The sequence below is a fragment of the Macaca thibetana genome, chromosome 13 (genome assembly GCF_024542745.1).
Source record: "Macaca thibetana thibetana isolate TM-01 chromosome 13, ASM2454274v1, whole genome shotgun sequence".
NCBI lineage: Eukaryota > Metazoa > Chordata > Mammalia > Primates > Cercopithecidae > Macaca > Macaca thibetana.
In genome coordinates this window covers 8,038,309-8,060,429 of record NC_065590.1, presented here as the reverse complement: position 1 = coordinate 8,060,429, position 22,121 = coordinate 8,038,309, and the positions used below count along the sequence as shown (strand labels likewise).

The following is a 22,121-nucleotide window of genomic DNA, read 5'->3' as shown; positions in this document are numbered from 1 at the left end:
TCATTCTCTTCTGCTGATGAATAGCAAAATCAGCTCCACCCTTCGCCTGTGACTTGTGACCCAAGACAGCAAGGGCATCTTTGCTGATTCCTGTGTTAGAAATGTTCTGGGGAGGACTCTCACTGTTTGTTTGGGTCCTGTGTCCACCTCATGCCAACCACTGTGGCCAGAAGAACTGTTGTCTCTTATTTTCCAGACTTGGATAACACACACACTGCCAAGAGAAGGAGAAAGGAAGCAAAATGGGAAAAGAAGTGGTGGAGGGTAGGAAAGACAGGTGGTTAGCTGGAAGGAGACCAGAACTAACTAGGGTGGTTTTAGAGAAACTCCACTCACCTAGCAGCCTTTGCTCTGTTGCTGCAGAGCCCGTATTGAAGACTAAGCCCACACTGTGAGATAGTCTCTTGACTGCAGCTGCAACAGCATCTTAACACACCTACGTCTACATTCCTGCACAGATGTACCCAATGCCTCACAAAGGAGCAAGTGAAATAAAACTTTCCAGTTTATATTCATAAGACCACAGTAGGGGCCGGGAGCGGTGGCTCATGCCTGTAATCCCAGCACTTTGGGAGGCTGAGGCGGGCAGATCACGAGGTCAGCAGATCAAGACCATCCTGGCTAAGGTGAAACCCTGTCTCTACTAAAAAACACAAAAAACTAGCTGGGCGTGGTGGCGGGCACCTGTAGTCCCAGTTACTCGGGAGACTGAGGCAGGAGAATGGCGTGAACCCGGGAGGCGGAGCTTGCAGTGAGCCGAGATCACGCCACTGCACTCCAGCCTGGGCGACAGAACGAGACTCCATCTCAAAAACAAAACAAAACAAACAAACAAACAACCACAAAACCACAATGGGACAGCTGGATCAGAAGATCAGATGGCCCAATGCACCCTCTCTGTTGTAGGTAGACCTCTTCCAGTAATATCAAGGGCGGGGTGTTTACTTTCTGGCAACCAGTCCACAGTCTTTCCTCCTCTCTTTGGGGAGGCCTTAAGACCATCTCAGTCCCAAAGAGATGTGCTAAGAATACCACTTGGATCTCAAAAGGGAAGAGGTAGTTCTCTTGATCCTTATGTTCCCAAGGGTCTCCTTAGCCTATGAGCCCATTGACCCAAATTCTTCCTTATCTAAAAATAAGACATTGGAAGAAACAAATTTAATTAATCCTCACATTCCAGTTACAGCAAATCAAAGTCAAACTGCTCACTCGTCTCAACATTTGTTAAACCTAGAGATGCCTTGAGTAATGTTTATCGAACAAAGACATGATAGCATATTTAAAGCATCTTTTTATTGCCAAACTGCCACCTAACAAATTTACCACATTATCTTTATAATATACTCACTGAAATATTAATACAAAATATTAATTACTGTATGCCAGGCATTGTGCCAAGGATATAGAAATAAAAGGTGACCCAAAGAGAGACGATTCCTTCCTTTAAGGAGGCTGCACTTTAAGAAGTGAACAAGATAAAAATACAGCAATAAATAATTCAAATAATTACAGATTCTGGGAAGGACCAAGATGAGTATAAAGGACAGAACGCTGTGCTAGAGAAAAAGATAGTCTAAATGAGGACTCCTTTAGAAGGAGCTATGAGAAAAGGCCTCTAGATGAAATGAGTTTTATGCTGAGCCCTGGGGTTCAGAAGTGGGAGCCATTTGAGAGTACGCAGAGAGGTCTGGAAAGAGAGAAGAGTAAGGTAGGCACAGAGTGAAGAAGGGGCCTGATTGGTTTGCAGATCTGGAAGAATTATGTGTCCATGGAGCAACATGTGGAAGGTCGAGAACGCACAAGTATTGTCCCACAGAAGGCAGGTGGGGTGCTTGATATGGGCTATAAGAAGGAGTTTGACAGTTTATTTGCCGGTTTGAGTGGATTTTCTATTTTAGGCAACCAGGCGACCTCCACTTCGAGAATGATCAAATCTGAACCAAGACCTTCCCTTGAGGCAGAAGTCCATAAGTAACTGAATGTCACTGTAGACACTGTGCCTAGAATGGAATCCATCAGATCGGATTATTACCAGGCCCAACACCCACATACTGTTTGTTTTTCTTTTTTTTTTGTCTTTTGTGTTTTGTTTTTGTTTTTCATTTCTTCTCCTGGTTAAGACTATTACTGTGGTAGACTGTGCTATTTTTCTCAAGTGTTTTCTGTTCCTTTTTGTGAGAGATTATACTTACCCCTCACCAATGGATGTCATATTTTCCCATACAACTTGCTTCGGCCAATAAAATGATTGAAAAAACAACACATGCTCCTTCCAAAGAGATGCAATAAAAGGCAGGTGGCGCTCCCATTATCCGCCTCCCTCCACTCCAGAGCAGCCTGTTCCATGCAAGGGCTGCCCCTTCATCTTCAGTCCCATTGTGAATGTGCAACAGAACAAAGCTGGGGCCTTCCCACAGCTGACATTCAACATGAAGGAGAAAGGAACTTTATTGTGGTGTCGAGACTACTTGGAGGTTGTTTATTATCACAATGTAATTGGCATAAACTGACAAGAAAAGAAATTTGTACCTGGAGGTGGGGTGGTGTCATGGCAGCAAAAAACTCTAAGATGTGTGGTGTTAGATATTAGACAGGGTGTTGGGTAATGAAGAAAATGTTATTGCCATGTGATTCAGTGGTCAGACTTTAGTAGGACTGTTTTCTGTATCTCCAGATGTGGTACGCTACAAAGAACTTGTCATCCCTGTGTAATATTATGACTGAACATGCATAATTGCCAACTAATTATGAGGAAACCTCAGAAACACCCATAATGAAGAACATTCTATTAAAAGAAACTGGGATCTGGGCGCAGTGGCTCACGCCTGTAATCTCAGCACTTTGGGAGGCCAAGGCGGGCGGATCATGAGGTCAGGAGTTCCAGACCAGACTGGCCAACATGATGAAACTCTGTCTCTACTAAAAATACAAAAACTTAGCCGGGTGTGGTGGTGGGCACCTGTAATTCCAGCTACTCAGGAGGCTGAGGCAGGAGAATCGCTTGAACCCAGGAGGTGGAGGTTGCAGTGAGCCAAGATCATGGCATTGCATTCCAGCCTGGAAAACCAGAGTGAAACTCTGTCTCAAAAAATGAAGGAAGGAAGGAAGGAAGGAAGAAAGAAAGAAAGATAAAGAAAAGGGGGAAGAGAAGAGCTATAGTTTTCAAAAGTGTCAAAGTTGTAAAAAACAAACCTGTGGAAATGTTTTTGATGAAAGGAAGCAATAAAGACTTGGAACTAAATGCAGTGCCTGACCCTAGACTGATGCTGTAATGGAGGAAAAGAATATACTATCAAGGACATTATTGGGTTCAACTGACAAAAACTGAAATAAGAAAAGTAAATTTTTGTATCAATGAGGAGATCACTGAAGAGTTAGGGATGGAACTGAATGTTAGTTTCTGTTCCTCAAATAGCACAACCTAGAAAGTTCATTGTGAAGTTTTCTGGTTGATCAAGCCTTGGATATTTTATTATGGGAGCACTGGGTGTGCGTTGTAGAGGAAAGATACAAAAGTATTGCTTCCTGCAGTAATATAAGAATGATAGAATGTTAGAACATAAAATAAATAAGTTGAAGTGGCAAACATAATTTTTCATCCCTGGACTGGAAAATCAATAGAAGTAAGGGCTGCATTGCCCTTATTCACCTCTGCAGTCCCAGTGCTGGCACATAAGAAGTGGCAATATGTGCTTAATTAATTAATTAATTAGACAATTTATCTCAATAGGTGCAAATGGGCCTTTGATAATATTCAAAATCTATTCTCAATATATTTAGAGGGTTGCATTCTTATATTATAAATATTCTATATAGAAATCCAAGAGCCAGCATCACATTTAATGACAAACTTTGGAGGCACTAAACTCAAGAATAAAGTACGGATGATATTATCACCAGTATTTTTTTTAACATTGGCTAAGAGGTATGTCAGCATGATGAGAGAGAAAATACAAATACATGTTTTTTTCAGGTCAGATTATTACCTAAAAAATCTAATAGCAAAATAAAAACCTATTAGAAGTAACAGAATATTTGAGTAATGTGATCTAACAGACATTAGAAAGTGGACATAAAATACTTTTCCATATGAATAGAAAATCGTATAGAATAGCCTATGAAATGGAATTGATCATAATGCTGAAGATATGCGAGTGCATATACAGATTTACAGATGGGTGTGATAAAAAAGAGCCACAAAACATTTCAATTGGTTCTGAAGTGGGGTTCCATAAAAACTCTAAAATACTTGAGTGAGGAGGGTAGGAGGAGGGAGAGGAGCAGAAAAGATAACTATTAGATATTGGGCTTAGTGCCTGGGTGGTGAAATAATATGTACAACAAACCCCTGTGACATGTATTCAGCTATGTGACAAACCTTGGGTACTGTCCCCCCAAACCTAAAATAAAAGTTAAAAAAAGTTAAAATCTAGCATCAATATTACTACATAGAACAATATTCCTATATGGTGAGTGATAAAGAAAATGATCTTTTATGTTGTAGAGATGGCAAATCATCACAGAATATTTGAGAGGCAGATATTTAGATTACCTGAGAGATTTGTGCTCAAGGGGAGAGGACTGGAAAACTGAAGGTTAATCACGGGTTTAATTGCTATTAGCTGTCTTCGGCAAGGTATCACAAGAGGTGAGCCCTAGGGTGAATCGGCCAGTTTGCAAGAGAAATGACAAAGGAAGAGAAAGATGCTGGAAACTTGGGGCCTCACACTGTTAGAAAAGTGGACTGCTTATAAGATCCAAAGAGTAAGAGATACAACTGTAAAATGAACCTTTAAAATACAAATTGTTTTTTACACTTTGGCTTTATGGCAAAGTTATATTTCTAACATTGGGTGATGGTTTCCAGTAGATTTGACATACTTTTCATTAGTTCAGACAAAAAGAAATATGGGCAAGAAAGCAAAAAAAAAAAAAAAAAAAAGTCACAGGAAAATGACCTGTCATTGGCATGGAAAGCTTGACACATGAAATTGAGTGGGAAGAAATAGATGAGGAGCCCACTAACTTTGGTTATATGTGATGTGAAGTATCATGTGAAGGATAGGTCTTGTGTTCAAATGAGTAGGAGATGTTGATTTAATAAAGTTCAACATATTTCTCTACTGCAAGATTTCTCAGAAAGAACTTACTTTCTAATGAGCCTTATAGGTCTCCAGGAAGAGACCATGGAATGCAATGTTTCCCAAAACTTCTGTTCCCAAAACATTCTATACCCCTCTTCTAGTAACAAAACAACTGTTAACATCTCAAAGAATATTCTTACATAAAACATGGCTTGGGAATAAACTAAGAATAAACTTAGAATAAACTAAGAAAAATTTTTGATTAGATTGAAAATAGACATTTCAGGAAGTATAAATATACTATAAAGAGAATTTAAAAATAAACAAGGCAAGATTCATTTTCATATGACCAAGAAAGCTCTTACCAAATCAGCTCTCTCACAGATAACAACCATAAACTCTGGACAAAATACAAAACAACTCCCTGAAGGCACTGGAGAAAGATAAAAAATAAGTAGACAAAATATAAACAAAGTTATAGATGGTCTGGATGATATCTTAACCCAATTGATGTTTATAATACTTCACTCAACAGCTTCAGACTACCATACACATGTTCTTCACATCCACATGGTCATTCACTGTGATATCCATAAAATAAACCTTAATACATTTAAAAGGGTTGCAACCACATAGTCTATTTTTTTTTTTTTAACCACAGTGCAACTAAATCAGAAACCAGTTACAATAAGACATCTAGGAGAAACTCCCAAGTTGCACAGTTACACAAAGACATTTGGAGACTATTTTAGATGGAATGATACTGAAAAGGAAAATATATCAAACTTCCACATACGATGGTCCAATACCCTTCTGAATAACCCTCTGCTTCAGAAAACTTGGACACAATACAAAAAAGCAACACTGAAAGGTACTGGGGAGTGATTGGAAGCAGACAGACTGTGATGGGAAATTCACATTTGGAAGAGGAGAGAGGCAGAGCTGTGTAAGTGCATTCCTGTCTCCCCAGCTTAGTTTCAGACTAAGGCCAGTTGGCACAGCATGAATAGTAGTGGCAGGGGCACACATGAAAAAGCCCAGATTTTCTTTCCTGGAGAACCAGAAAAGTGAAACTGGCAAACTGTGAACCCTGAAGAGAGTGGGGACCTTACAAGGAAAAGACCTGATTAAAATGGGCAAAATATTTGAACAGACACTTCTCAAAAGAAGATGTACAAGTGGTTTTTAAGCACATCAAACAATTCTTAACATCACTAGTTATCAGGGAAATGCAAATTAAGGCCACCACAAAATATCATTATATACCTCTAAAGATAGCTAAAGTTCAAAAGCTTGACAACAGCAAGTGCTGGAAATGATACAGAGCCCCATGGAGCTCTCAGGCATTACTTGGGGGAGAATGCAAAACAGTACAGCTATTTGGAAACAGTCAAAATACCTATACGTAATTCTATTCTTAGGCATTTATCCAAGAAAATTGAAAACATGCATCCACAAAAAATGTGTATGTGAATATTCATATTAGCATTACTTGTAACAGCCCCAAACCCAAATGACCAGCAGTGGATAAAGAGATAAACAAATTGTGGTATATCTATACTCTGGAATACTACTCAGAAACAAGCAAGAATGAAGTAAATTATACATGACGTGACCCAGTGAATTTTACAAATATGTTAAGTGAAAGAAGTCAACCACAATATGACCCAGTGAATTTTACAAATATGTTAAGTGAAAGAAGTCAACCACAATAAAACTATCTTCAGTATGATCCCATTTATATGGAATTCTAGAAATGACAGAAAGATCAGTGGTTGCCTGGGGCCATGATTGGAGGGGGTGGGAACTAATCCCAAAGGGAAACTTTCAGAGTGGGTGAACAGTCTATATCTTGATTGTGGTGGTCTATTACTTGGGCACAAGGAACAACTCACCTTCCCTTGAACACAAGCGTCTGTGCCCTTTTGTTTCTTCTTCAGTGCGTAATTCTCTTCTTTCCATGATGAAGTCTCTCTCATCCATCCAGGCTCAGCTCAAATGTCACTTCTGCAACGGACACATCCAATCAATGATAGGCTGCTTCCTAAGTTCTCCTTTCCATAACTCTTTGTGCCAAATCCTTATCACTCTGTATTTTAAATATTTGTTTCCTTTTTCAGTCTTTTTTAGTAAATGAGTGCTCCTTAAGAAATTAAACTATATTTTAGCTAAAATCAGCTAAAATCCTTAACATAGAGAATGTAATACATACATGTATTTTACGTTGTAATTTCTGACTTCTTAAAGAATATTTGAGATTTTGTTCTTTCCTTTTTAAAAAGAAGATCCCATAAAATGGTCTCTTGTAGCCTGAATTCTTTCCATGTTGTTTGCTAACAAACTCTCAAAAAAATTTTTTGAAATGGTTCATTCAGAGCTAAAATATTTATATCTTTTCTTTCACTTGTCCTTAGAAGTAAACATTTTTCTATTACATCCTAAGAGAATCTTTTGTAACACAATTCTATATGTTTTGCACGGAGAAATGTATAATTGAAGAATGTGGATTATCTCTCTATTTGTATTTCCTTTCACCCTTTGCCCTACAGTATAGCCCATGCTACTCTCAATTACCATATATAATTTTGAAGAGGATCATTACATGTTTCTATAAACAATGCCTTATCCCAGTTTTGCTGAAAGTGTCTCATAATATGCACATTTCCTTAATTTTAATTCTTTTGGGACCGTCTCTAGTTCCTTCATATCAGTAGGCATACATGCCTGAATGGCCTACAGTGCGCTTTAGCTGTATTGATACGGTGAAGTAATTACACACCACAATTTTGTTAATATATCACAATAATCATGCTAGCTTCCTTAATAACAGCACAATTTCCAAGAAATCCTCAGTAGGAGAGTTTCTTGTTAATGATAATTAGACTAGCATTGCAAAGGAGTGGTATATTTTATAAACCCTTCATAGATGAAGGAAAATTAGCAACTCCTTTGAGATTAAAGGTAATTTAGACATTGTAGAAGCCATGATAAACTTTCTGACTAGTCCCCAGGAAATGATGTTAAAAGGAGAATCTTCCTATTATCCAAGTATTGGCTTAGAAAATCTATTTCCTGTTTTATAGGTGAGGCAACAGAAGTTAATATAAATTGTCTAATGGAAATAAATAACTTTCTCCAAACCAAAGAATAAATGTTAGGGCTAGATTTGAATTCAAGTCTGTCTGATTTCAAACCTAATGCCTTTTCTGAGATACTGGGCTGCCTCCATGTGACAATCTTTTATAAAAACATTTTTTGAAATTATATTTCCACATAAACACAAAAGCACAGAGAACAGCATAATGAATGTCATGTACTCATCAATCAGATTTATTTATCAAAGCTCTGCTGCATTTACCTCATCTATTTCTATGTTTCGCTTCCTTTCTTTTCCTTTGCTATGGTATTTTGAAGCAAATCTCAGGTTGTCACATCTTTTCACCCCTATATATTTTTGTATGCATCTTAAAATATATTTTTTTCCCTTATGTAACAGCACTGCCTTCATCATACCTGACAAATTAACAATACTTCTGTGGTATGAGATGTCTCAAAAATGTCTGCAAAAGTGGTTTTGTTCAAATCAGAATCCAGAATTCACACATCACATTAACTTGTCATGATGCCTAAGGCTTTTAAAATCTAGAACAGTCTCTATCCCTTGCTGCCGTCTTTTTATTTATTTTGATGTCAATGACTTGCTGTAGAAAACACGTAGTAGTCCGGTAGACTGTCCCAACTTTTGGTAGCCCTTTTTTCTTCTTTTTGTTGTAATTTAGCTTGGATCTTTGCCCTTTACCCCAATATTTCCTGTCTTAAAAAACAGTATTCATATACACTCTAAAGGCTTGATTAGATTCAGGTTCAACTTATTCCACTCCTGCCCCCCTCCCCCCACCAAATCTATCATAAGCAGTTGCTGTATGTTTCACACAGTCTGGTTGTTCCATTTTTAGAGATGCTGAGATTGATAATTTTCAGGTGTTGAAACCCTGGTCTCTTCCTTGCCAAATTCCTCATCAATTTTTTACCCCTCTGAGAATAGCTCCCCAATTGAATTTATTCATCGGGTGTTGCAAAAATGGTGATTTTTCTGACTTTGTCATTCCTTGCACATTTAACTACATTTCTTCCCAAAAGGAGAAATTCATTTCATCAAATAGCCTTATGTATTTATTGTGAATCATAGTGTATGCAGGAGAGTTGGAATAAATGCTTAATTTTTTTCTTTTCATTGACAATTTTCAATTTTCTGTGTAAGGAGTTGGTGCCCTAGATGTTTCTCTTTCTCCGTCTCCTCCATAAATTTATTATGGACCTATGGGTTTTTACACATTCAATGAATTTAAATAAATCATTCTTTTGATGTTAAAATTTGTCCACCTTTAGTTGATGGAAGACTTTTATGTTGCTTTCTTTGTCCTTTAGGCTCAACCCATCAGGCTTTGATAATGTCTTTTTTTTCTTTTTGGCACAAGACATTCTAAGCTCGACAGGTATGTTTCCTGTTTTACATCTGGAATTAGCTGCTGCTCTAAGAAGCTCTAGTTCATTTTAGTGGAGAAGAAGATATGGAGGAGAAAATGCAGAGATTAGAAATGCTCATTGCCTTTCGGTTATCATTGATTCTGAAGATGCTTAAGGACAGAGCTAGTAAATTGTTTTTCAAACTAAACATGCATTTATATAGATATTTCTCACATGTAGAATTTTACTTAACTAAACTCTAACATGAACTTTCCTCACTTTTTTTGATTTTATACTTACATGTTTTTCTCTTGCACTAGAATATTTGTTCTCATTAATAGCAGAAGGTTATGGCTCTATTCGTTCTTAGAACATGTTCTTATGTGTACATGTGTGGGTGTACAATGAACATATTGTGTCCTATAGTCGACTAGAATAATTCTATTCTTCGTGAATTGTGTCACCAACTTGAAAACTAATTAAGTTTGCTAGTTTCAGATTGTTTTAAATTGATGGCTGCTCTTTTCTTTTGAATATACTTTATCTTTTAAACATGTAATATATTTTAATGTGCCCATAGTCAAAACTGTAAAACAGTATTATTTTAATTATAATAATATTTTAATGCTTTAATCCTTAATTACTTTGATTTTGATGTCTAATTATGTCATTTCACTTTTAGTAATAAAGTTATTTTATGCCAGGATCTTTCCTCCAAGGATAATCTTAGCCATATTCTACATTCTGTAATATTGTTTTCATTATAAAATTTCTAGGAATTCTGTACTTTTATTTTGTATTTTTCTTTTGCCCCATAAATGTATTCATGGAAGATATTGTTGATTTTTCAAAAGATTCTTTTCATTTTACTAAGTTTTTGTTTTATTGTTTAGAAGTTAGAAAATGCAGTTTGTATTTTTTATTAATTTATTAAGACTTCTTTCAGGTCTTAAAATATAGGAAATTTTTATAAATATTCCATATGCACTAACAATTGACAGTGTCTTGTCTATTACCAAAGTGTAGTATACATAGGATCTATACTATAAATGGCTGTTGCCTTTATTGATAATGTGTACTTAATCTGTAATTATCTAAATCTGAAAGAGGTAGTTTAGTTCTCCTCTTCTGTGTTGTTATAGTATTATATTTTCACTGTGTATTTTAGACTTTACTAGATGTCCTTGTTGTTGGTCATGTTAAAATGGTTTGGCATGAATTCTAACCTGTCTAATATTAAGAATATGGCACATTTTTCATTTGCTTCATAATTATTTGCCTACCCTTTTATTTTTACTTCTCTGAATCATTTTGTTAAAAGATTATTTCTTTAATACAGCATAGAGTTTGACTGGACTTCACTAGCCAATATAAAAACATTTTTCTTGTAGGTGCATTCAACCACAGTTTTCTAGTATGTTCTTGTGTGTTTGTGTATTATTAATGTTATTCCCACCTTTTTCCTTTGATAACTTTATATTTTTGCTGTTGCCTTTGTTGAAAGGAGGTGGATTTTCCTGGAGTTTTAGGAAAAGGAAACTTTTCCTGAAAAGTTTCTGGTTGGGGGGTGTCCGGGGACGAAGTTAGCCAACATGGTTTTTCTAGCTTCTCTGATCCAGTTCTCCCCACTCAGTTATAATAACTTGGAAGGACTCAAAATATGCCCTGCAGTTGTTTTATTGTTTCTCAGAGTTAATTATATTGAGGAAGAAACCTTGTGTCCAGCTGCATGTTTTCTGGGATTTACCTCCTCAACCTGACATCTGAACACTATTCCTTCTAGATTTCCCAATCCCAGTGTTTCAACACTGATCATTTTGGTTTCTCTCCACAGCAGCTTTCCTTGATGGAGAGGCTCTGTCTTCCTGGAAGGGAGTGTGAGATAACCTTAACACTTTTTGCATGTACAGAGCCTGGGAGGATTTTCCTTATTTGGAGTGATCATTTTCAAATCTGTCAGTCCAGGCTTCCAGCCAGGATGGGGGTTCTCTAATATTTTTTGGTATGCAAGGCTGGTAGATGGCATTCGCAGACCGCTCACCTCTCCCAGCTCCAGCCACCCAGTTCCTCTGGTGCAGCTCCACTGCTGGTGGCCTCCCTGGTCCACCAGCATCCTGGGAATCACCTGGAACCTAATGGAGAAGTGGACAGCGCTCCCAGCCCCACCAACTTCCCAGTTGGTTTCTGTGATTTACAGAAGGACTCTAAGCGAGACTAGAAAAGGGTGGGTGCTATGATTACACATCGCAGGAAGCTTTTTTCTACAGCATTTTTAGAAGGATGTGTTCTACGTGGGAAGAATTAGCCGGAGTAAAGATGCCAGTGGTGAAGGACACCCAGGAGGAGAGCAAATTTGTCCTAAATTCTGTGTTTTTCTACTGGTGTGTGTGTAGGTTTCTCCCTGGGGCTAGACAGAAAGCCAGAGCCCTTTGGAAATGTGCAGTGACTTTGGGAAAGGAGTTAGCTTTGGGTAACTTACAAAATACAATTGTGTTTAAGTTCTTAATGGTTTTTTCAAAGTATGTCATAGATCTCAGGAGCAAAAATATGAATCTATTTTTTAATGAAAGTACGAAATAGCCTTAAGCACCCTGTGTATGTGTGTGAGTGTATGTGAACGTTGTGTAGGTGTTTACATTAGTATGTTATATAAGACCTTTTCTAAGCTGTTTCTAGTGTTTTTGTTAGGGAGATTATTTCTGAGAGTGGCTTCTAAAATATAATTATTCTAAAAATTATGTGCATATTTAGGAAGTTCAGATTAAGTAGATGGCCCTTAAACATGGGTTCTTAGGCGAGTTTCACAGTGTGTCACTGATTTTATTAGCCAGCAAAGTCTACTTTTATGATAGGCATTAAATAGTTATTTTGTGGAACAGCTGACAACAAAGAGGGTAAGAATAAAGAAATTAAAATGATTCGGTGTAAGACAACATTTTAAAAAGTGTTTGGATTGTTTCTGAAATTGCTGAGAAATGACTTGAATTTTCATTGTCATGAAGCTTAGTTTGAGGGACAGGATATATTCCTTTTCTTTAAAAACACAGCCTTTGTTTCTTATGGCAGAAAATCCTGGTTTGTTGGGAAGATTTTGAGGAGCCTTTGGAAGAAGATGACAAAATAAAAGGCTTTTCAGTGGCTTGTGGGAAGGCAAGATTTGTCTTGCGATGGAATTTAGAACACAATAGTTCCCTGGGCAAACTGTCACTCAGTTTTCAAGGTGGAATTTAAATAACCACATTGTTTTCTAAGAACTCCTACTTTGACCACTCTATTGTGCAGAATTACAACTGCATCGATTCCCTTCTAAAGCATTTACTTTCAAGATTTCTTATTCAGCATTATGTTGTCCTATATGAGACTTCTCTTTCTTATCAAAATGATGAATCCTATAAATAAGAATTCTGTGTTAAGAGATTTAATTTGACTTTCCAGAGGTCAAACTCCAAAATGTAAGTCCCGCCGTATGTTAATGTAGCATATAATTTAAAAAAATAAATAAGACTTCTTGACAGGGGAAAATCAAAATTTTCCTAAATTAAGTAAAGGATTAGCCTTAAAAAAATGAGTTACTGTGACCCAAAGAATAAAATGATTGTTTTTTTCCCTCTAGTAGTTTAGAGATATTTAATAGTTAAAGGAAGGGTACATCAAACAGCAATACTTAGTTAATATCTTTAGGATAAAATATTCGAATGCAAATAGCTGATAATTTTTTGAGCATTTAAAGAGGGGTCAAGAAATGGTGCAAGGGGTGGGGTAAGAAGGTGTACAAGAGAAGAAAGAAAAGATAACACTCATTTTTGTGAGTGTTTGTCATGTGCCCTACTATGATGCATATATTTTAGGTCATTTAATCTTCAAAATAACCCTGCAAGGCGTATACTATTGTACTCCCCATTTTATAGATGGCAAAATATGTTTGTAAAGGGTAAATCATTTGCCCAAGTTCACACCATTAATAAAACATGGGAGGCAGAACAGTTTGATACTAAAATGACAACAGGGGTTACAGAGGTGGCTTTCAGACACTGCATACAGTTTTCCTCTCTGGAAGTTCATAGCATTGAAAGTCAGTGGGATTGAATACATTTCACTTTAAGGTATTTATTTTAAACCATTATTTGCAAAAGTCATTTTACATACTTTTTTTTCATAATATATGTATCAATTGTCCATCTCTCAAATAATCCTCAAACAGGAAACATGATTTGCAAACTGTGCCTTTTCATTTAGTTTTCTCTGTCTCTCCGTCAATCTATCTGAATGAACATATCCAGACAATCTAAATAATTTGTCTGATATTACATAAAGAGTAAGAGCTTGGAATTAAACCTTTTTTTTTTTTTAAGTCAGAGGCCCACTCTTTGAGAAAAATTAATTGTGTAAAGTAGGGATAGGCAATTTTTTTTTTTTTGTAAAGGGCCAGATTGTAAATATTTTAGTCTTTGTGTTTTATATGGCTGGTAGATCTCTGTCACACTATTCAATTCTGACATTATAGCATTAAAGCATCCATATACAATATGTAAAATAATCCATTTTATTAATTACTTTTTTCATGGATCATGCCTTTGATTCTGTCTGTATCTAAAAAGTCATAAAACCCAAGGTTATCTAGATTTTCTTGTATGTTATCTTTTAGGAGTTTTATAGCTTTGTGTTTTACATTTATGACTGTGATCCATTTTGAGTTCCTTTTTTTGAAGGAACTCAAATGAAGGGTATAAGGTCTGTTGTTATTTTTTGCATGTGGGTGTCCAGTTGTTCCAGCACCTTTTATTGAAAAGAAGGTCTTTTCTCCATTGCATTGCCTTGTTCCTTCGTCAAATATCAGTTGACTTCAGTGGATCTCTTTCTGGTTTCTGTATCCAGTTCCATCAATCTATTTGTCTTTCACCAATACCACACTATCTTGATTACTGTGCTTTATGGTAAGACTTGAAGGCAGATAGCATCCGCCCAAAAGACTTTGCTCTCCTTCAAAATTGAGTTGGCTATTCTGGGTATTTTGCCCCTCATGTTCCAGCCACCTCCGCAGCCTGACACTGTAACCTGGGCTCCTCCCCTCAGGGTAACCATCACACTCTGCCTGAGCTTCACCTCCCTACACTGTAGCCCGGTAAGTTCCTTCAGGCAGAAAGTGACAGATATTGAAGCAGTCACCTTGTGAGTCTCCACTCTGTTGCCTGTTGTCTAAGCATCTGACAACAGTTGTTTCATATACATTATCTAGTATAAGAATTGTTTCTAAAGGGAGCCTACTCTAATAATTTTTCTTCTGTCATGGTCAGAATCAGAAATCCTAGGCTTTCTTCTAAGTTCTTTCTTGACATTAAGTCTTGTGTCTTCGAACTACATTTTCTAAGATTGAATTCAAAATATAAACATTTAAAAAATCAAGACTGTATGATCACTTCCTTAAATGCTTTGAAACAGCAGCCTCTTCAACCTTTTTAATCTCTTTAACTAAGTGTGCATATGCTAATTTAACCTGAGTTGTTTCCTCATTGTTAATAAAAAGGCAATCCAATGTCCAATGTTAGTAAAACTATAGGCAATTATTTATGTATTTCTGCCTAAGAAGAAATCATTACAAAAGCTGAGAGTTCTTTTGAAAGATCAAGAGATCTCTAGTTACAGAAAAGCAAAACACAAAAAAATCTTTACAAGGATATGATGCTTGATCATGTCGCAATTTTACTGCCATGATGTGCCTTTATATGGGTATAGTCCAGTTTTATAATATGTTCATATACATATAATTTTAGGGACAGCCATGGGATGACAGTTAAACCTTTTATCAGTGTTAGTAAAGTTTCTGGAACAAAATGAAAATGGATCTAGGTGACAAGGTCAAACCTCTCTTGTATGACATCATGATATGGCTGTGTTCATCATCTCTTTGCCTGAGTATTGTTTCTGATATGTGACAAAAGAAGCACCTCCATTACACAGAAAATTATAGGATAGGATGAAAGCTATATTTTATATCATTCTTCAAGGAGACCTGGGTGAAGAACTTGTAGTTTTATCACTAATAAAACCCAAAGGAAATTGCATGACCTGCTTGGACTCTATTTCAAATTTATTTCTGAAACTACACACTGCCCCCCAATTGTTACAGTAATAATTAAAATCAACGTGTTAATATATGATAATTAAAGCTGTTGTGTACATTACATATCAGTATACTAAATAATTTTTTTTCAGGGGGAAAGACTTGCCTGTGAAAATATAGCCAAGGGGCTTCCACAAAAGAAAGCTACACATAGAGTGGAAATCCTGTGTTTACTGGCTCCTGTGGTTCAGGCCAGCGAGGGTCACTGAAATTCACTTCATTTCCTATTCAACTCTCTGACTTCACTCTTTGAAGAGCACCTTAGGGATGGAATCAGTTTTCCTGTCTAGCAAAAGCTACCCGAAGGATCAACCACTTTCTCAAGCTCTAATTCCCCATTTTTCCATATGCATAAGTATATGCAGGCAGACGATTGCCATGTAGACATTATAATCTGTTTGAACTAAGATTTTAATTTGTAAATACTAGTAAAATAAAAATTCTGCTACTGCCACCTAAACAGGAAGTAGGTGCCTTTATAAGATGGCTTACTCTAACAATCAGCGTTTTTTAAGAATATGGATCTGGAATCAGGACATGCATGTGATGAAATTGGGTATCACTAAGGTAATTGATAAACCAATGAGAGACCTGTGAGTGCAAATGTTCATTACTTGCCAGATTGTAGGAAAATTAAATAAATAAATAAATAAATAAATAAATAAAAAGAAAATGTATAGAAAGTAGAGTAACACTTATGAAAACACTTCTACTCTCTATCCATTACATACTTTCAATTTTTGAGTGTATCATCAAAAACCGAAGTTCACTTTTTGAGTTCATTTGTCTTCTTTTTATTTCAGCACTCCAGCTGAACTTCCTCCTGCTACTACTTTGTTATACTCCACCTCTGAGTTTTGCATTTGCTATTTCCTTTGCTTGAAATGCATCACCTCCTCTCTTTCCCATCCTCATGAGCTTAGTTCAGATGTCATTTCAGTAGGGAAGTCTTTCTGCCCAGTTCCCTGTACATTTTTTAACAGGATGGTTTGCAGCTTATATTTATAGATTCATATTTTTCTGTTACGAATACCTGTTTCCTTCCCTGACTGTGCCCTCCATGAGGTTGCAGAGTATGTTTTTCTCACTGTTTGATCCCAGGACCTCATGTAATGTCTAACACAGAGTAGGCCCTCAGTAGAAGAATGCATTTCTTATAAATTCCAATGTATTTTATAAGAAAATTATGTATTTTGTATAATATTTTATAAGAAAAATTAGTCTTGTATTTCTCTTTCCTTAAGTTAATGTGTTATTTCCTTTTTTGTCTTATTATTGTTTTTTTTTCTCTCTCTTTCATTTCTCTTTGTTTCTTCTGTTTGTAGACCGGCATAGAAGACTCTGTGGTTGACTTTCTGAAAAGGTAGGGTATGAGGTTATCTTCAAAAATGTGTCTTCTTTATGAAGCTAAAAACATGTTAAGTTTAATCCCACTTTAAGTTACTGTGACGGAAAACCTCAACAACTAGAAATGAAAATCCAGAATGCAAATTTCATCTATGTTTCTTCACAGATTAACTGCAATTTTCTAGAACATTATCTGGAACATAATGCTAGAGGTTCAATACAAATTTTTAAGTGAATGAATCAACTAAAATGGCAAAACAATTGCTAACATTAACCACCGTGCTCTTACTGGCTTATAAAATGTACTGTTTCTAGTTAACTATTTTAATGAGTATTGGCACAACCTTTTGTCAGAAGTCTTTGAATTATACTAGCGGGTATACAAAATCTGAAGGCCTCACTGTGGCAGTTGTGATGCCCAGAAAATAATTGTTTCCTTTACATTGTGGTTCTGCAAGTTCTTAATAGATATATTTAGCATTAAATACTAACACTGCTAAGTTTCTTTTTTCTTTTTCATTTTTGATAAATTCTTAATATTTCACCTATATTACATCATATGACATCACATTAAAATCTGTCAGAGCAAGTATAGAAATAGGAAAACGAAGCAAAATAAAACAAAACGGGGGTTTTGAAAGTCCCTGTTTCCATGAGTAAAGGCTGAGGGGAAAATAACACTGAGATAGAGAGAGATGCTTGAGAGCTTTTCTCAACCTGCTTCCTTTTAATATGATTTTACAGAAACCCTAGACAGTATAGCCAGCAGAGTTCTTTTAAGTGTGTGTGTGTGTGTGTGTGTGCACGTGCGCGCGTGTGTGTGTGTAGTAAGAGTACCTGAAACCTACTCTTAGCAGATTTCCATTATATAATACAATATTGTTAACAGTAGTCCTCGGGCTGTGCATTAGATCTCCAGGCTTACTCATTCTGTATAACTGCAACTTTATAACTTTTGAGAGACATCTTTCCATTTCTCTCATCCCTGCTCCTGGTAACCACTGTTATACTCTTTATTTCTCATAATTTCACTTCTTTTCCATTTTGCATGTAAGTGGCATTATGCAGTATTTGTCTTTCTGTGCTTGACTTATTTCACTTAGCATAATATCCCCCAGGTACATTCATACTGTCGCGAATGGACCTCCTTCTTTCTAAAGGCTGAATAATTACTGTGTGTGTGTGTGTGTGTGTGTGTGTGTGTGTATCACAATTTCTTTATCTATTCATCCATCAATGGACACTTATGTTTTTCTCACATCTTGGTTGTTGTGAATAATGCTGCAATGAATATGAGAGTGCAGATAACTCGATTATGTGCTTATTTAATTTCTTTGAGTATATACCCAATGGAGGGATGCTGGGTCAGATGGTAGTTCAACTTTCAAATTTTTGAGGATCCTCTGTACTGTCTTCCACAATATTGTACCAATTCACATTACTACTAACAGTGTACTAGGTTTCCCTTTTTTCCACACCCTCACCAACATTTATCTCTTATTGCTATAATTAAAGCCAGCCTAACAGGTGTGAAGTAATATTTCATTGTGGTTTTGATTTGCATTTCCCTGATGATTAATGATGTTGAACACCTTTTAATATGCCTATTGACTATTTTTTTACATGTATCTTGGAGAAATTTCTATTCAGGTCATTTTTTCATTTTTTAGTTTGGTTATTTATTGTCTTGCTATTGAGTGGTGTAGGTTCCTTGTATATCCTGGATATTAATATTAACCTTTATCAGATGTATAGTTGCAAATATTTTCTCTTATTCTGCATACTGAACTTTTGATGTAATACCCCAAAAATCATGGCCAAGGCCATTGTCAAGGAGATTTACCCCTACATTTTATGTGAGGAGTTTTAAGACATCAAGTCTTACTTTTAGATCTTTAATCTACTTTGAGTTGACATGTGTGTATGGTATAAGGGTCTAAGTTCATGTTTTCTGCATCTGAATATCTAGTTTTCCCAACACTGTTTGCTGAAGAGAATTTCCTTTCCCCACAAGTATTCTTGGTGCCCTTGTTGAAGAATACCTGGCTAGGCTCTTTATTCAGTCTAGATGTTTGTATTCATGCCAGCTTCATTCTGTTTTAATTATTGTAGCTGTATAACATAATTTGAAATCAGGTAGTGCAATGTCACAATACTTAATATAATCTTAAGTAAGTATTTTTCTTACTTAAGATTGTTTAGGCTAACTGGGATCTTTTGTAGTTCTATATGAATTTTAGAATATTTTGGAATTTACATAGGGATTGGATTAAACCAGTTGTATCTCTTTGTATCATGTGGACATTTTAACAACATTAATTCTTCTAACCCATGAATGTGTATATCTTTTCATCTATTTGTGTATTCTTCAGTTTCTTTTATCAATGTCTTATTGTTTTTAGTGTACAGATCTTTTATATCCTTGGTAAAATATATTCCTAAGTATTTTGTTCTTTAGGTGCTGCCATAAAGGGGACTGATTTATTGATTTCCTTTTTGGATAGATCATTATAGATGTGAAGAAATACAACTAATATTTTGTATTTTGATTTTGTATTCTGCAATTTTACTAAATTCATCTGTTAGTTCTAATAGATTTTTTAAATGGAGTCTAATTTCAGACATACAGGATCGTGTCTTCTGCAAATAGGAAGAATTTTACTTCCTCCTTTTGAATTTGGATACATTTAAATCTCTTTTTCTTCTCTAACTGCTCTTGCTAGCACTTCCAGTACTATGTTGAATAGAATTGGTAAGAACATGCATCCTTGCCTTGTACTGGATTTCAGATAAAAAGCTTTTAGTATTTAATTATAATGTTAGCTGTGGGTTTTTCATTTATGACCTTTATTATGTTGAGGACATTTCCTTCTATATTTAATAAGTTGAGAATTTTTATGTTGAACTTTGTCAAATGCCTTCTCTGCATCTTTTGTGATTATCAGATTGTCTTTCTTTCGTATTCTATTAATGTGGTATATCACATTGATTGATCTGTGGATGTCAAACCAACCTTGCATTCCAGAGATAAATACCACTTGATCATGATGTATAATCTTTTACATGTGTGGAGTTCAGTTTGCTGGTATTCCAATGAGGATTTCTATATTTATCAGTGACATTGTCTTGCTATTTTCTTTTCTTGTGGTGACTTTGTTTGCATTGATAGAATTTAAGAAAAATTGATAGTAATTTTTTGAATTCTTGGCAGAATTCCACCACAAAGCCATCTGGTCCCAGACTTTTCTTTTTTGGAGAATCTTGCTTTTTTTTTTTTGAGATGGTGTCTCACTCTGTCACCCAGGCTTGAGTGCAGTGATGCAATCTCGGCTCACTGCAAGCTCTGCCTCCCAGGTTCACACCATTCTCCTGCCTCAGCCTCTTGAGTAGCTGGGACTACAGGTGCCCACCACCAGGCCTGGCTAATTTTTTTGTATTTTTAGTAGAGATGGGGTTTCACCGTGTTAGCGAGGATGGTCTTGATCTCCTGACCTCATGATCCACCTGCCTTGGCCTCCCAAAGTGCTGGGATTACAGGTGTGAGCCACCATGCCCAGCCTGAAAAATCATTTTTAACATTTTAAATCATTATTTCAGTCTCTTTATTTGTTAACGGCCTGTCCAGGCTTTATATTTTATCTTGATTTAATTGTGGTAGGTTGTACGTTTCCAGGAATTTATCCATTTCCTTTAGGGTATCCATTTTGATGACATATCATTGTTCATAATAGTCACTTATAGCCCTTTTTATTTCTGAGATGTCAGTTGTAATGTGTTTACCTTCATTTCTGACCTTACTTATTTGAGTCTTCTCTCTTTTTTCATAGTCTAGCTAAGGGTTTGTACGTTTTGTTTATTTTTTCAAAAAAGTTAACTCAATTTTGTTGATTATTTAATAGTTTCTTTCTATCCTGTATTTATTTCTGCTCTTATTTTTATTATTTTCTTCCTTTCAATAACTTTGGGTTTAGTTTGTTCTTCTTGTTCCTTGAGTTGTAAATTTAGGGTGTTAATTTGAGAACTTCCTTCTTTTTTACTGTAGACATTTATCACTGTAGTCTTCCCTCTTACCACTGCTTTGCTGCATTCTATAGATTTTACCATGTTGTATTTTCATATTTGTTCACCTGAAGATTTATTTTGTTTCCATTTTGATTTTTTTGACCCATTGATTGTTCCAGAATATGTTATTTAATTTCCTCATACTTGTGAATTTTTCTAGGTTCCTACTATTATTGATTCTTACTGTTGTGGCCTGAAGAGATTCTTGATATGATTTAAGTTGTCCTAAATTTGTTAGGACTTGTTTTGTGGCCTAACATAGTGTTTATCTTGGATAATGTTCCATGTGCACTTGAGAATAATGTGTATTCTGCTACTGTTAGAAAAAATGTTCTTTGTGTCTATTAGGTTCATTTGGTCTAACATGTAATTCAAGTTCAACGTTTCCTTATTTTTCTCTGGATAATCTGTCCATTGTTTAAAGTGGACTAGTCCTCTATTATTATTGTATTATGGGCTATCTCTCCCTTAAAAATCATTTAATAATTGGTTTATATATTTAAGTGCTTCAATGTTAGGTCACACATATTTACAATTTTTATGGGCTCTTGATGAGTAGGCTACTTTATCATTATCTAATGACCTTTTTTGTCTCTTTTTACAGGTTTTGAGTTAAAGTCTGTTTTGTTTGATGTAAATAGAGCTACCACTGCACTCTTTTTGTTCCATTTGCATGAAATATCTTTTTCCAGTCCTTTACTTTCAGTCTGTGTGTGTCCTTAAAACTGAAGGAAGTTTCTTGGAGTCAGCATACAGTTGGGCCCTGTTTTTTAAGTTAGTCCGTTCAGCTATTCTATATTTCTTGATCGATGAATGTAGTTCATTTACACTTAAAGTAATTTGTTTTTTTTTTTTTTTTTTTTTTTTTTTTTTAGATGGAGTCTCACTCTGTCACCCAGGCTGGAGTGCAGTGGCATGATCTTGGCTCACTGCAAGCTCTGTCTCTCTGGTTCACACCATTCTCCATGCCATTTTGTTCATTATTTTTGTTTTTTTGTTTTTTTCCTTTTTCTTTTTTCTTTTTTTATCTTGCTGTTTTC

The 22,121-nt window shown here is 35.8% G+C and overlaps 1 long non-coding RNA gene across 2 annotated transcripts in view; it reads left to right on the top strand.

Annotated features, from left to right (window-relative positions):
* LOC126933944 (uncharacterized) overlaps positions 1-22,121 on the top strand; it is a 168,448-nt gene that overhangs the window by 11,962 nt on the left and 134,365 nt on the right. For both annotated transcript variants that reach the window (XR_007718773.1, XR_007718772.1), the window contains exon 2: positions 16,998-17,035. This is a non-coding gene — a long non-coding RNA (uncharacterized LOC126933944). The remainder of the gene's footprint in view (positions 1-16,997; positions 17,036-22,121) is intronic.